Raw genomic sequence first — 10371 nt, 5'->3', positions numbered from 1 at the left:
AATCGAGGCAAAACCACATCCGAGACCTCCCAAAGTCTCCGGAATACGTCCACGATCGATGTGACCAAACCACAAGTCGATCGGACGCTCGAAGCCACACGGATCGAATAAATCGATCGGTATGAAACTGTAAAAATCATAACAATTTCATACGAACTCCAAAATTTGCATATTATATATCGAAACGCTCGTATCAACTACTAGAACATATATAATATCACAAACAGTCCCTTACATGGCCGGAACATTGCCGAAACGCCGCCACAGGCGGTGGCGCACCGCCTTCGGCCAAAACTCAATATTTCACAAAACTCCCAACATCAAAAAGCTTCATCTAAGCATGCTTGTGAATTCTCATAACTAGCTCGAAGTCAGAACATAAGCATAAAGGGTCGAAAACTACCTCACAAGCTTTGGATTATTGCTCAAACTGAGTTGAACCGATTTCCACGTAAATCGGTCAAAACAAACACCATAGATCGATCAGGAAGCCTATTCTGAACTCAACCAAGGAAGCACGAAGCCATGAAGTCGCCGGAATTGTGTTTTCCGGCCGGGTCTGAAAACGCTAACTGCACCGCCTTGCAGCGCCGCACACGGTGGATTTCGTCGCTAGAGAACACCACAGGGATGACCGGACGGAGGAGGCGAACCAGCTGACCAAGTTTCACGGCCAGAGACCGCCGCAGTTTGCCGGAAAAGTCGGGTCGGGTCAGTCGAAAAACTTCAACTCTGAAGGTGCGGACGAGAGAGAAGAGAGAGAAAGGATTATTTCCGGAAATGGAAATATGGAATAATGAAATAATTTCGGATTTTTCTCTATTTATACTAAAACGGAAACTTCTTCCGCTAGCCATAACTTTCTCATACCAACTCCGATTGACGCGTTCTGCATGTCCACGAACTCGTATCGACACGTTCTACAACTTTCGTGAAGGAAGTTTTCCGAGAATCCCAACATATAAAAAGTCAAACTTCACACGACCCCCCTAAACTGTGAAATTCGAATAATTATACGTACAAAAACTATTCCACTTCACATACAACCTACGAATAAAGCACAATACCAAATATTCGTAGAATTGGTCCATTATTAATTACCAAAATTAAATAACAGAAAACTAGGTCATCACACTTGGACTCAAATAGGTGATGAAAGTTTTGCCAGCAAAGTTAGATGGCGATTAAGAGTATTGAAAGTGATGTTTTACTAGATAATAATAATGCAAGCTAAAATGAAAAAAACCACAACCCATATTGTCAAAATAACAATTAAAAAATGTAAAATTATTTAAGAAAAAAGAAATGCAAAATAAATTAAACATCCTACAAAGTCAAAGTAAAATATAGAAAGAAAAAAAAATGTGAGACATTTATTAGAAGGGCAGACATGGAAAAAATAGAATTAGTTATTCAATGTAATAAATATTGAGTTTAAAGTGGTAGTGGAATCCACAAGTCATTTGTTGAGTGGGGAAGGTTGAAAGGGAAAGGTAGAAGGGGAAGGTAGCTAGTATTCCTCTATTTTTATTATTGCCGCTCGTGCATAAAACAGCTACTAACTCTCAGTAGAGTTCCATTACTATGAAGGCTTGTACAACAATTTCAAAGAATAATAAAAGAAATTACTAACCTTTGGAAAAATGGACCTTTTTCACGAGGTGCATAGGACTCATAGATAAATCCTGGACTTGTCATGGAAACTCTAAGTGCTCCCTGCATATATCATAACACTACTACAATAAGTTAATCAGACGACAGATATTTAAAGTTGTGTGATGACCAGCCTCACTGTGGTCTAAACAAGTGTCACACAACGGTGATTCCACCATTGTGCAATATCCATTTCCTCAACAGATAATTATTTCTATTGTGCGAATTCTGCATAGGTATGTGCCTGGCATGGCATGCGTGGAGATGCCTCGGCAATGACATGCCGATTCAGACAACAAAAGAAGAAATTAGCTGTTGTCTGAGGTTCATAACACACAACAGTTATAGATCTTTCTTGTTGTCTGAGATGTATAAGACACAACAGCTATAATTCTTTATTTGTTATCTGTTGATTCATTCAGACAGCAGGGATAGTTATATTTCTGTTTTGTATTATGAATCTCACACAACAAAATTTTATTGTTTTCTGATGTTGGTTGTTAGTTCACACAACAAACTATATTTGGTTAACTGTGGTGTGAATATTGTAATCAAATTGGATAGCATCTAGTAACTGTTGTAGGAGAAGCCTTAATTTTGAACTCTTTTGCAGTCATACAACACATTGTTTTGTATTGTGTTGTATGACTGACACTTGGACAACAAGAAGAATATTCACAGAAATAATGCACGATATATTACGATATAAACAGTACTATAATCAATATAATTCAAGTACTATCATTCAAAATCTATACATTCAAGTAACAAGATAATGTACCAGACAAGAGCATTCCTAGCTAGTTATACATGAATCAAGATCATTCATATTCTCGATGGCTCTTAGCCTTCAGCTGCCTTTGGCTTTAATAAAACCCGGAAGGACCTGCTCCAATTGCTTTATACTTTTTACAGATCTAGGATCATCAGGAAGGAGACTTCCTTCATTGCACACAACTCCCCAGTTTCTTTGCAATATATTTAGAAGAAGTAATCAGCAGAAGAACAACAAACCTCAATCTGTGAATAGAAATAAGCTTAGCAAATAGCCCGATGATCTCCTAAGCTGCCATCATATTCTGTTCTCTAATAAGTTAATAACATGCTCTACCTAAAATACATATACCAAATAATTACTAACCAAAAACTAAGAACTTGTTCTCGATACCGTGCAAGAATATTAACCCCAATGAAAAAAGAGAAATTACTCGAATTCGAGCTGTAGCTTCCTGGCCAGTCTTAAGAAGCTTGGCAATGTCACAGCGCATATTAGGAATTAAGAGACTTTCTTTGTGGCAATGTCAAATAACTCCAAAACTCATGTCATCAAACACCAAATTTAACCAATTAGTTAACACTTCAAAAGCTTTAACAGATTCTAAATAAGCCAAAGTAAAAACAACAAGAAAAAATGAAAGGGCAATCTTCAAAAAAGAAAAGAAACCTGGAGTGCAATCAACCAAAAGAAAAACTATGGTACCAGCACATGCAACAAAGCTAACCAGCAATAAAGCGAAAAATGGACCACCAAAATCAATACCCAAACTTAACAAATCTAACTTGTATAAAACTCTAGTAAGAAAACAAGGGGAGTTCTCAATTTCAAAGAAAATAATGACAGCTATCACATTTTTCCAAATTAGCAAACAAAAACACGGAGTGCAAGAGGATACAGCAGTAGTTTCAGTTGCTGATTGAACTACAACAGTTGTCTCCATCGACTAGATGTATTTTCTGCATCAAAGAGCCAAGTTAATTTAATTTGACAAAAAGATTGTGCATATCAAATGTAACAAAGAGCATGTTCAAGTATGGAAATCTTAGGTATCTGCTAGTTTATTATTTGAGAAAGACCAGATATGGGATGCACAATTGTAAAAGCAGTATTGGCATTCAACTTTACTTGGCATGACACTGCAGCAGTCCATAACCCACAATTATCACTTTTTCAGTAACATGCTTCTTAATGGTGTATAATTCTCCGTTAATCAAACTGAATGCTATGTAAGAAGACTGAAAATCACAGTCAATGTAAACTGAACATTTCATTACTCAAATGCCAGACTTTTAGTGAAAGACCACAACAGAATTTTGCATAATGATGGCGTGATTTCCAGTATGCAAACAAGGAGAGAGACAAACCTGTGTGGTTACGCAGAGTGTGTGTGCAAGCTGTGTTTTCCCAGACCTGAAATTTGTGTTTATGTTAATACAAGCAATGGTCAACAGTGATACTCAAAGAAACATTTCAGATTATGGACACCAGTGATACTGAAAGAAACATAACTCACCTAAATTCCCCAAAGACTTTTGCGATTGCTAGAGTTTCAATTCCACCTGCAATTTATTATTACAGAATCGAATCAAATGAAAACAAACTATTCAGCATGATAAACATTAGATTGAATAACTAATATTAGCACAAGATTACTACCTAATAGTTCATCAAATGCTTGGCTCTCAGTTCAATCCAATTAATCAAAGTTTCCATTGATCTCTGGTATGCAGTTTAACATGAAAAAGTCAAATTAACAAATTAATAATAAGCCTCTGGTTGTGAAGGGTACCAGTAGATGTCGGTTGGTTTGTAATCTGATCGGAGTAATATTTTCTATGTTTTTAGTATCATTTTCCCTACATTTTACTTAGTTATCCCTTTAACAATGTCATTTCTAACTTACTTTGTTGTATTTAGGTAGAAATAAACTTCAAACGCAGGAAATGAGCTAAAAAGATGCATAAATGAGGAAATGGAGTTTTCTTAGTCCAACTAGGAATCCCAGTCCACGCAGGAATCCGGATGAGGCTAGGAAACCAGAAGGCATTAGGAGAACACATGGCAAAAAGATGACGTTGGAGATATTTTTGGGGAATTTTTGCCATGGAAAATTATGGAGTTAATGTCAAAAATCAAGCGAGGATCAAGGATAATGATGCCATGGAGAGATTTAAGGGAGAAAAGGTCCAAAACAAGTCAAGATTCATTCCTATTTTCACTCAAGATTATTTTGGCCGAAAATTAAGAGATAAAATCAGATTAAATCTTGGGAAAATCAGCAATAATATATTTGGAAAGATTATGGAGTTATTTTGGAGCTTCCTGATTGGTTGAGTGACATGGCAGAGCTGACGTGGCATTAATTTATTGGTTGGAGCTATGTGGTGCAACCAGATACATTCCTTGATGTCCACATTCATTCTTGGCTGAAATTGAGGAGATAAATCAGAAAATGATTATGCAATTAATTCAAAAATAATCTCCCTAAATCAAGGTGCTAAATTGGAGGTTTCTTATTGGTTGGATGATATAGTAGAGCTGACGTGGCATTATCTGATTGACTAATGCTGTGTGGATCATTCTTGAAGACTTGGAGACTATGTTGCCATCCTCCTATAAATAGGAGCATCAACAACGACCACTTGACACATTCTCTCATTAAAAATATCATCAAACCCTGAATCAAATACGCAATCTTCCCCTTTTCTCTCTCAAAATTTCATCATCCTCTCTTCAAGTCAAGAAGTCGTGATCAAGCTCCATCAACATCTCCTTGCCGTGGTCCTCATCTTGCCTCCACCACCTTTGAAGCTTTCTTGCGTTCTTGAGATCTTCAAAAGTGTAACCATGTCCTTTTCTAGTTTAATTTCGGTTTTCTTTTCTTGTAATTCAAAACAGATTTTTGTTTGTTATTTTGGATGTTTCGAATTCTTGTTAGATTAAAGTTTGGATGTTAAAGATTGATTTCCAATAACTATGAAGCATGTTTTGTTTTAGGTTTTTCAGATTATAATTTTCAGTTTCATATATGTCATGATTGTTTGTTGATTTTGTGCTTCAATCCCACCTTTTATGTGATTATGTTCTTTGGTGCGCAACTTAGAATTATAAGCATGTAATTGCATCCAAATTAAGATATGCTAACGTTCTAGATCTTAATTGCTAAGTGGAAAACCTATAATTCATTAGGTAAATCAACAATGAGCTTTGCATGATAAGATTAGCATTCTAACTTGTCGTCTTTGCTTAAATCAATCAAACTTCCACATGTTCTTAATGCGTTAATTGTGTTTTGTTGGGGAATTGATCACTCACTAGCTTTGCATGATTAATAGGGTTAATTATGGTGCATTCATCTAGTTAATCTAATTAAGGGAAGTAATAAGAACTTATGCATGCGTTCATGGTTTGTTCTTGACTGATTTCTTTCTATGATATGTTTGATTCGAAATTATGTTAGATAATTTGCTTAATGTGTTAATGGTTGTTAATTATATCTCTGCTTCCTCCATTCATCTACTTCTACTTTGATTCAGATTTGTTTGATGACTTGTATAATATTTAGTAGTTAGATTCAGACACAAACTTTCGAAATCCCCTCTTAATTCTTTGTAATTTTCGTAGATATTGTATTTCTATAATTAATATTCTTTTCTTGACGTATAAATGACAGGAGCACCCTCAATCCCCGGATAGAACGATCCCTACTTGCTATATACTAACAACTGTCAACAGGGTTAATTTTGAGAACTCATTTCGAGCTCATCATAATCAAAAGCATATTTAAATGTTGTAGCAACTGCACCATATATCCCCAGTTGTGTGCAGAACTCGCTAATAAGATTAAAATTAGAAAAATCCAAAAGAAGAAGACAAAAAATTGAAATTGAAGTACGGAGCAAATATACCTAGGGCTTCCCAGTGCTCCCACTCATATAGAGCACAAAAAGTGGATCCTCTGCAGCAACCCACTCCACTGCACAAGTAGTTGGATGTGAGCCCCGGAAATATGTATCGAGATTAATGGAGAAATTTTCATAAAGTTAAAACCTCAATTTGAGGGTTGGATGATAAAGTACACGACACGACGAGTTCGTGGAAATTTTCGGGGAATTTTTCGGATACTCGAAGTATTTATAATGAATTTCCGAAGTTTGGAAATTCATTTAAATAAAAAGAATTTCCGTAGTGCAATCCTAGCCGTTCATCTCACAACCGTTTCATCCCAGCCATCCACTGCCTCCACCTCTTGATCCTAGCCCTTGACTTCATTTGAGGTTGGGGTATTTATATTCCTTGATCAGATCAAGGATGGGATTAGTTGCAGAAAACACGAGAGGGAGAGAGAGCTGGGAGCTCTGACCCGGACACCACCGACCCGTGAAGGAGACCCGGCCGCCGCACCACCGTCCGGCCACCGATCGCTGACGGGCGACCACCATCTTCTTCCTCTCGCCATCGCCAACAGCCTCTTATCCTTGGATTCTCCATGCACTGAACAGAGAAGGAAACCCGACGACGAGAAGCCTGAAGCTTCACCGGCAACCTCTGCAATTTCCGGCAACCGATTAAGCTATATTTGGTATGGAAACTCATCCTCATGCCAATCTCTACGTGTTAGGCTAATTGGTTTTCAAAATTGATGGAGTTTTGTCGACTTGGCTTCTGGGTTCATATCGGGTCCGGCGTTGTTCTTGGATGCCGACGACTTCTTAGGCTTCTCTTGGTCCACTCTCCACCTCATTTCCACTTGTTGATGCTTAATGTTCTAGACTGAAGCTAATTTTCAGAAACTGCTAGCTGGTGTGTTGGATTCCCAGTTCGTCATCATCTTTGTTCAACCGAGCTGGCTTGGAGTAGTTTTTGAAGGTATAATTCGAATTCTTGACTTGAAGTTCGGTTCTTGTTGTGCAGATCGGAAGTTAGTGACTTGAGTTGGTATACCTGTTGTTGGTACTGAAATTTTGAATTGAAATCGATTATTTGGAATGTGCAACGAACTGTGGAGTTGTGGTGGAGCTCGATTTGCCTTGGTTATGTGTTTAGTTTGTTTAGTTGTTGTCAGTTAATTGTATTGAGTTGTTAAGTTGGATAGTGGCTATTATATTTAAGAACTGAAAGTACAGAAGATGTGGTTTAGTTGTGAGTGTGGTTGTGGAATATTTGGAAAATGGTCAAGCTTGGGTGCCCATAGTGGTTTTGGGTACACCTTGCATAAAAGTTGAAATAAACAGTGGGTGTCCTTAGTATTTTCCGTCGAATTACTGCGTGTGAAGTAAATTGGAATCTTTTGTTGGTAAAATCATTATGGATTTGCTTGTGCATTTCACGGCTTGATAGTAAGTGAAGAAAGGAAAATAAGTAAAGGTTCGGTAATTTGGGTTAATTATCGAACCTATTACAATTGGTCAAACAATGGTCAAAACGGTCAATCCTGGTCAAACCAGGAAAGGTTGGTCAAACCTTGGTCAACTCCTGGTCCAACCAGGAACAGTGGGTTTAGACGATTTATTAATCGTCGAGATTTCGTAAAATTGTTCAATGCATTATTAACTACCAAAATGTCGAAATTTAGGATTCCAGTTACCCGAGGAACGGAAGGTCCGCGACTCTCGGAGTACGTGAGAGAAAGCATCGGAATCCAGGTAGGGATTCAGGACTCTCCTCGGTTGGTGATTTTCTTATATTTTCTTATCTACGTGATGCATGATGAAAGTATGTTGTTAGTTCAAATTTAATATGTTTTTAAGTTAACGTGCGTATAAGATTTTGATGGCGGTGTATGAGGGCGGAAAGGTGGTCAATGACTACCTTGGGGATTAGCCACCCCTAAACCTCCGGAGGGTTAGCTACACCGGTCGGATGGTGCGCAATCGCAATGGTGACACGGTTCCGTGTGTGTAGCTAGTGTGTTAAGTTTGGCGCTCTGTGACTGGTAAGGTCAGATGTTGGTTCTACGGAACCAGGCCATCAGGTAAAGTGCACATAGTTTTCTAATCATGCATCGGGTTTTTAAAGTTTGTCGTTCCTTTAAATATTTGGTTTAAGCATGTTTTCATACTGGAGCTCCAAACACTTATCTGTTGATTTTCAAACCTAGTCGAGTTAGAGTTCCTGTTGAGCAGCGAGGACGAAAGCTCACCCCTACAACAGTATGAATGCAGGTACTGTGCACTGGTGACGGGACAATAGCGGATGGAGCTGGGTGTGCAGAACAAGTTCGGTAAATTACCGTGTGAACCTTATTCTAAATTCTATTTCTCGAACTTTGGTTCTGGAGCTTGTTGTTACCTAGTCTTGTGTCATCATTCAGTTGAATTCTCTTTCATTGAAATCCGTACCTCGTGTGAGCCTTTATCTAAGTTCTAGACAAAACGAAATAGATTTATTTTAAGTTTTCACCTCAAAAATATTTGTAGCTTCCGCTGTGTTTTAACAAAAAGTTTTTCAAACAAAATGCCTAGCGGTTCTCTAGAATGTAAATCGAGCGTTCGCTTTATGTTTTAGAGACTCGCGGCACTGTGACGTGCTTAAGCTAGTGAGGTGTAGCTTGGGGCGTTACATTGGATATTTAGGTATGCCATCCTAGAATATAATTATGAGTCATCAGTCAACACCAATCCGTAAAGTAAATGTTCAAGTCACCTATAACCATTTGATGAAAACACTAATAAAGAAAGAATAAACAATGCAGTATGAAAGTGAAAGAGAAAAGAAAAAAAAATTGTTTCTTTTTCATGAAAGCCTATAGAAAGAGGAGTTTGTACTACTACTAACCTGCCATCATATATCTCATCCTTCTTCCCAATTAGTACTTCCTTCTTCAAAGCAGATTCATTCTCATAAGTTAAGCATACATCTGCTCAGACAAGAAATCTTATATCAATCAGATTCCTAGAATAAAATATATCTATTTGGTTAGTAAAGATGAGAAAATTAATCCTTGGTTTTAGAAAATATAGTATAGAAGAGTAATCTGATATTCTCTCATGGTTGGTTACTGTATCTAGGCACACAACTTTGGTAAATAATGTAGGTTCCAGAATGTGTCAAATCCAAACCTAGAGGGTTGTCCTGCCGATAGATGATCAAACAGAAACCTAAACTCCATTGGGATCTAAACATCAAATACAGATTATTCAATATGACACGCAAAGAATTCAGTCCACACCTACACAAACCCCACTTTTGGCTGATTCAATAAGGGCAACAACAACTATATCCTTGTGGTGGATGACCTTAGAACCCCTTTTAACAGCATTGCAAGTGATCACAACTTTCAGATTGCAATATACTATTCTTTGAGCAAGAGATTCAACAGAAAATCCAGCAAATACAACCCCAAAGAATGAAAAAAAAAAGTTATAGAAATGAAAAAGCTATGGATGTTGGAGAGCAAAGAGTAAGACCATTACATACCGAGTGAACAACACCAATGTAAGCACAGGCAAGCATTGTGATTGGAAGTTCCATTAACATGGGTAAGTAAACCGCAACAAGCATCACCCTTTTTCACTCCAAAATCTTTCAAATAGTTTGCAAGTAGCAGAGCACTAAGCAATAATTATCAACTTTAACATTTGAAACCCAGTACTTCAAAAGAAATAAACCAAGAGACAGAGAAGTGATCACTAATCAGGCATGTTTGGAATGTCATTAATAGTGTAATCAAGAAGACGAATGAGGCCCAGGTTCTGAATACTCCCAGAAATAGCATAAGAACTTAGATGTGAGTTGAACATCGCCTTTAGCCTCATCTTTCCATCACTAGCAGTAAAACTACACAACCAAATTATAATTAATCAGATTCTACTTTTCTTAGGGTTTAGGCTCCATAGAACAATCTACTATAAAGAACTGAATTTGCTGAGAAAACCAAAGCAAGAAGCAAATGCAAACAAACCTAATTCATGGAGTTGTTGCCAGAACCAAATGTCATT

The 10371-nt window shown here is 37.5% G+C and overlaps 1 long non-coding RNA gene across 2 annotated transcripts; it reads left to right on the top strand.

Moving 5' to 3' along the window:
- Window positions 1–8016: 8016 nt before the first annotated feature.
- LOC121049088 lies at window positions 8017–8643 on the top strand. Of its 2 annotated transcripts, none has more exons than XR_005799294.1 (3): window positions 8017–8076; window positions 8182–8405; window positions 8585–8643. It is a non-coding gene; the product is annotated as an uncharacterized LOC121049088 (long non-coding RNA). The 2 variants fall into 2 exon arrangements; XR_005799295.1 differs by having other exon boundaries at window positions 8023–8076; window positions 8198–8405.
- The last annotated feature ends 1728 nt before the right edge of the window (window positions 8644–10371 follow it).

Source organism: Rosa chinensis, chromosome 5 (genome assembly GCF_002994745.2).
Source record: "Rosa chinensis cultivar Old Blush chromosome 5, RchiOBHm-V2, whole genome shotgun sequence".
NCBI lineage: Eukaryota > Viridiplantae > Streptophyta > Magnoliopsida > Rosales > Rosaceae > Rosa > Rosa chinensis.
This window is presented reverse-complemented; position numbering and strand designations above follow the sequence as displayed.